General features: G+C 35.1%; 1 long non-coding RNA gene across 2 annotated transcripts; it reads left to right on the top strand.

Annotated features, from left to right (window-relative positions):
- Nucleotides 1–3,257: 3,257 nt before the first annotated feature.
- LOC145160170 (uncharacterized) lies at nucleotides 3,258–6,266 on the top strand. Of its 2 annotated transcripts, XR_013738047.1 has the most exons (5): nucleotides 3,258–3,908; nucleotides 4,504–4,572; nucleotides 4,706–4,762; nucleotides 5,815–5,922; nucleotides 6,086–6,266. It is a non-coding gene; the product is annotated as an uncharacterized LOC145160170 (long non-coding RNA). The 2 variants fall into 2 exon arrangements; XR_013738046.1 differs by having other exon boundaries at nucleotides 3,265–4,572.
- The last annotated feature ends 356 nt before the right edge of the window (nucleotides 6,267–6,622 follow it).

The raw sequence follows: 6,622 nt of genomic DNA, 5'->3' as shown, positions 1-6,622 counted from the left end.
TGATGAATTGTATGTCTTGGATCCTAAGGGTTGTGAGACTTATGAGATGAGAAGCCTTTTGGATTCGCGTTTGAAGAGAATTTTTGGCTTTTAGAATTAGAATTTGATTCAACGTTCGTTTGAGGATTGAAACGCTTTTCATGGTGAACATAGTTTGGATTTCTTGACTTCCAAAACTGCTTTCGTTCCTGCATATTTTTTTAGTATCTCGCGTTTCGTTGACGTTTTTGTGATGTGAACTGTTCAGGAGATTTGTGAACATTCGCTTTTGCCCTTGATTTTCGCACATGAGTGTTTTCTTGAACTGAGGAGTTACTGGTGAGATTATCTTTGGTTCCACTTGAACTTCCCTTTTCATAGGTGGTGTTAACCTTGTTTAAAGGTTCAGCTACATACCTCCATTTAACTCTCCAAGAGGTCTTCTCAGATAGACCTACTGTTTCGTCTAAATTGTCAATCGGGGTGGACCAGAAGTGCTCATCACACCCATCAACATTATCAGTTTCGACTAAGGATGTTAGTTCAACTGTTTGACCTTTAGACACTCCATTGATTGCAAAAAATTGGTTAGGTGTCGTTTGAACCTTTGGAAAGATAGTTGCAACTTCCTTTAGAACCTTTGGATTGTTTTGATAATGTCCTGTGAATTCAACCAAATTTTCTGAAATGAGATCCTTCGCTTTTTCAGGTTCGTTTTTAAGGAACTACGAGCAGTCAACCTCATATTCTACAGATATTTCACTCGTTCAACTGTCCTCATCGAATTCAGAAAAATTTTCAACATTTAATTTATTGTCTGAACTCAATTTCGAACTCAATGAATCAAATTTATGTACAGTTTCGATTTTGATCTTTAACCTGTCATTTTCATCGAGTAAGTGTCTCAGCATGTCCTTGTGGTCCTTAGACTGAATATATGAGTCAATTTTGTCAAGTCCAATTTTATAAGCCTCTGAGGTTTCGTCCGATGAGAAGATGGATTCACATTGATAACAATCAGCATCAATTTCATCTCCCTTTAATTCCAAAAATGGCAAGATCATTTTATGAATTTTCTTACCAGCTTCACAATCCAAATGCAATTAAGTGATATTAAAATAAAGCCTCTTAGCAATCAAACAAAAGATGTTACGTTGTTTTAAAATCTTTAAATTGTCTCGCTGTACATAAATAGACTCGTCCCTAGACCTAGAAAGCTCAGACTATATCTTCTCTATCCATATCCTTCGTTCCTCACTTTTTGATGACATCCTGCTGATTTGATCGGTTATGTTAGAGTTTGTTAGGCGAGTTTGTTTTAAACTTTCACTTATACTTGAAAAGGTGAATTTTAAATCGTTTAACTCAGTTTCATAATTAGATACAGGAACATTAAGAGATTCAAGAATGGAATGTACCTTATTAATCAGCTGATCACATTCGCTGATTTGTGCAAGAATTGGCTTCGCAGTGAAGCAGCTATCATCCTTTTTTCTATTCGCTTCGTCTTGTCCTCCATCTGTTGCATACCCTCGCATTTGTGACACGTCATTTGTCACCATAAAACACTTTCTGCCCATCTACGAATCCTTTTCATTCGCCACAAAGCTCATTCCATGAGTGGGTCTTCTAACCTCTTCATCCTCTAAATCAGTGGACCATACCTCCATTCCACCGAATTCATCATCATCATTATTACCCTGTACAATCAAAGCAGGCATCGATTCATCAGCTTTCTTTCCTGCTTGATTTCCCCAAGCTTGCAAAAATAATAGGCCTCATCATATTCTCCCTCTTTCTTCTCATTCAATCGCCTCAACATGCACTCTTTAGCCAAATGATTCTTGCCATGACAATAGTTGAAGTCATAGCCTGAATCACCTGCAAGCAATTTCTCTTTCTTTTCTTCTTCCTTCCGGAAGCTATTCACTTTCTCTTCCTTCCCTTTTTCTGAATTGTAGCTTCCCTGCCAGTTTCGGTTTTTGGAGGGAAACTTCTTCTTTGCGAATCTTCTGGGATTCGATACCATTAGAGGGAACTCTTAATTTGAGAGCTCAATATCAGAAAGATTAATCTCATCTACATCCTCAACAATTTGCTTCCGCTTTGCAACCAGAGCCAATGTACCCATGCTAGACACAACTTTTGCTTCTTTAGTCACCTTGCTTTCATGTAATTTCAGAACTGCTCGTGAGCTTTCACCGTTGATACCACCGCCATCCATTCAGACCTTAACCCATTCATAAATGTTACCTTTTGATCGATGATTTCATGTCCAATGCCATGTTTTGTCATCCTACTCAAAAGATGATTGTAGCGATTAAACATTTGACTATGATTTGCTTCAGCCTTTTGCACAAAAGCACCAAATTCAGAGAGCAATAGCGTTTGAGTAGAATGCTCTAGATCTGCATCTGTTGATTAAACCTCTTTAAGCCTTTCCCATATGGCGTTGGTTGTGTCACAAGAACTAACAAGACGAAATGTATCAGCCTGTAATGCGAATATGATGATTCTCATTGCTTTGATGTTGCTCTACAGTTTTTCTTTCTCATCTTGAGGAACTTCCTTGACATCAAGAAAAAGTCGATTGAGATCAGACTGAGTTTTAATCTCCCTTTTTGTTCCAGAGTGAACAAAAGCTCCAATAGTGATAGCTTGCCAGATCAAATAACCATTATCTTCTAACCCTAGAATATAGTCTTCAAAGTGAAGTGCCCAGACTTCATATTCGCTGGGAAAGAGGATGAGAATCCTTGTTGTTGACCCAATACTGCTGATGGAATTGATCTGAGATTTGTCGTGCGACATTTTGACAAGATCTTTGCATCCTGTTAAAGAATCAGACGTGTAAAATTTTAGGGTAATATTGAGATCACAACGTCAAGAACCTAGAGATGACGACTAAGCAGGATCCAATATTAACATTAACCCTAGTAGCTTCTTTTAACAGAAGGGATGCGTATAAATTACACAATCTCCTCATCTGATACCAATTGTTGGGATAAAATCCTTAATGATCGATAAGATTCAAAAACAGAAAACAAAGAAGATCACGGCAATGAATCAATGTATGCTTAATGATTAGGGTTTACAAAAGATTACTTCAAATCAAAAGCATGATTAGGGTTTACAAAAGAACTTCAAAAGCGTTATCAACCTACGGTGCATGCATGCACTATAAATACATAAACCTTAATAAATGAGACGGATGAACAGTCCCAAAACCGTGTACAAGTTGGACTAAATATTTTAAGCCCAACGAAGCAACATCTAATACCCAACAATTAGCTTCCAGAATTCACTCTCTCTCCACCACTCTCTCCTCCTTGTTATAAGACTTCCTTACAGCCATAAATCCTTCCTGGATTACAACGAAGTCTCTCTCTCTACCGCTCTCTCTCCTCTCTCTATCATCCTTTGATTTTCGATATGATGTTTTACATTTATCATTAAGTTTTTCGATTTCTTGATGAATTGGGTATATGTTGGGAAATATTACCATAAGTTTGATTGTTTATCGACCTCATTCTTCCCTAATCTACGTTCCTTGCAAAGGTTCTTTTTTTCTTGACCTTTATTTTTAGTTTTTTACATTTAAACCATTGGTTCATCTGGAATCAACTACCATCATCGATCTGGTATGGTTTCGTTCAATTTTTTTGTACAAGATTTTGGAGGTGTTGGTGTGTGGCGGTGGTTCATCCCTCCGATAATACCAGATAAGAACCCTAATTCGATTTATGTTTTCTAGAAGAAGGTTTTGAGTTCTTGCACTCATTGATCACCTGATCTGCGTTCAACAAGCTACAGAGACCCAAATACCACTACGAACGCTCACATACACAAACCACTAGCACTTCTGTTTGCAGCCATTACCACACTATCTCTCTCTCGTTTCTTATAAAAATTAACCAAACTTGGAAAAGGTAAAGCTGAAAATCTCTCCTTTTTCTCTCTCTTCTCTCTTGATAGATTTCATGATAAAGTTCTAATTTTATTATTTCCTTTTTCATTGTTATGGGTTTTACATGTTATAGAGAGAATCAACATTTTTGCCATAACCACCCTCACTACCATTGTTTACAAAGCAGAAAAAGCTTGGATGTAGTTCAAATATTAGATTTAGTTCCAAACACACACACATATGGATCTGTTATATTGTTTGAAAAGTATGGTAAATTTGTACAATTACAGGGATATGTTATTTGTATTTGTCTTATTTTTCATTTATATCTGATAAATAGAAATTACACAAGAATTGAATGTATTGTGTGTTTTATTGATGAATAGACATAAGGTTCAAACACTATCACAGGGCCCAAGAGGGAAGAACCCAAGAGTATATTATGTTTTGTAGAACCCTTTATTAGGCATTTAAAGACTTCCTTACAGCCATAAACTAGAGGAAGCACTTCCCAAGTATATATTTTGCTTTAGTGGGTTCACTTTGTGTTACATTTTCAAAATTAGAAAAATTACATTTATTCCCTTGACCTTGTTCAAGTATATATTTTGCTGTAGTGGGTTCACTTTGCCACATTGCGTAATAAAACTGTCCGTGATGTTGCTCTCAGGTGTAGGTGGATGGCGGTGAGTTTCTCACTCTTTTTTTATAATATATAACACATTAATTGCTTTTTATTGATTAAATTATTAAAAATGTAAAAACTTTACATAAAGAGATTTCTTTTTGATCAATATCTTTGCATCATATCTTTCACAGAGAAAAAGACGGAAACGTGAGGAACTCAGTTTGTGGAAGAAGTTAAGAGACAAGAAGGTATATGACTATGCAGTGACTTATTTGTTATTTATGCTATATATATATATATATATATATATATATATATATATATATATATATATATATATATATATATATATATATATATATATATATATATATATATATGAGACAACTAATTTCTTATTTGTGTTAAAATCAACTAGAAATGATAACTATGTCTAACTGTGTATATTGGGGAACTATGGAATTAGAATAAGAATAATGTTGTTCCAGTTGATTGTAAATTTGTCTCTTCTATAACAACATGCTTCTTCTTTTTGTAGGGCATATGTAAAATATAGCATTCACGCAATATCAAGTAGAAACCATATCTGGATAACTCATACCTGCATTAGATTTGGATCTGACATGCATTAGATTTGGATCAGTAATTTTTACCTCTGCATCATAAAAGCTTCAAGATGTTTTATGGGTTTCAGCTCCAGGGTTGTTTTATTGGAATAAAAAAGGAAAAATGAGAAAAAATAAAGGATTTTTATTAGGTCTAAGGATATTTCGATTAAAGAATCTGCAGCAAGGGCATTCTTGTCTTTTTTTATTTCTTATTATCTGCTAGTTTATGTTGAGTTTCTTGTTGATCTGTAAAGTTAAAAAAGGAAACAACCAATGATTACTTCACCCAAAGTGAGACTATTTAATATAGATAGTTTTCTTGATTGTGTATAGATTAATGACTTTTTTTTCTGGCATATTTAAAGCATAGGGCTATTTTGCAGGTGAATCTGGTGGTCAATATGTGATTACTTTGACTATGATAAGTTATATGCTTTCCTTGTAACTTGTAAGTATTTTTCTATATGACATGCTGACCTGGAATAAAACATTATCACAGCTCCAGAAAGCTTAACACTTTCAGTATGGTTACTTACATCTGACTTGCTTAATGCTACCCTACAATAGTCATTTGATGAACCTTGAGACATATTTAGAAAACTTGCATGATTTCTTTGTTTTATGAACAATTTCTTTTGCCATTATGTTCAAGTTATCAAGTCTTTATGAAGTTTATTTGTTTATTTGTGAAGGTGAACACATTCGGAGGACTCACTTTAAAAGGAGCTCCAAAATCTGCTAAAGTATATGGAGGGCATTTTATGATGGAAGGTTGATCGATGGTCATCACCCAGAGAAAGGTATTAAATATTAATATTGTTTCCAACTTATTACTAATATTATCTCCATGCTGTCAAAGCTAAGGCACCTGTTCTCTCGAGGATCACTTTCAAAATTTTAAATCATTCAATCAATTTCCATAACACTGAATCAATAATCACTTCTAATGTTGTTCTTTTACAGGCGGTTGGAATTGGACCTAAAGTTGGTTGCTGATATAGGAATAGTGGGTGCTCCAAATGCAGGAAAAAACATGTTTTTAAGTGTTATTAGTGTTAACATGTAGTGTTGTTTGACATGTAATGTTAGGTAACTTGTTTGACATTTAGATGAAATTGAATGTTTTGGTATATTTGTTTTTTTATTATGTGTATTCACGTTGTAAATGTGTATCGTAAATACACATCGTAAATGTGTATCGTCACTGGTAGCTGAAATTTATGACACGCAAATGCATGTCATCTTCATTTATGACAATGGATTTAATGATACGCAATGCGAGTCGTAAACATGCGTCGTACGGTTACGACACGCAAGGGCGTGTCGTCTTCCTTTATGACAGGGGATTCCTTGACACGCATTGCATGTCATAAAGGAACGTCATAAATGTGCATCGTAAGTTTACGATGCGCAAAAGCGTGTCGTCTTTCATTATGACAAGGCCGTCCTTGATACGCATTTGCGTGTCGTCTGATCATTTTACGACACGCATTGCGTGTC

The sequence above is a fragment of the Lactuca virosa genome, chromosome 2 (genome assembly GCF_052849685.1).
Source record: "Lactuca virosa cultivar CGN04683 chromosome 2, Lactuca_virosa_CGN04683_v6, whole genome shotgun sequence".
Classification (NCBI taxonomy): Eukaryota; Viridiplantae; Streptophyta; class Magnoliopsida; order Asterales; family Asteraceae; genus Lactuca; species Lactuca virosa.
The sequence above is the reverse complement of the archived record's forward strand: the minus strand, read 5'-3'. Positions and strand labels throughout refer to the sequence as shown.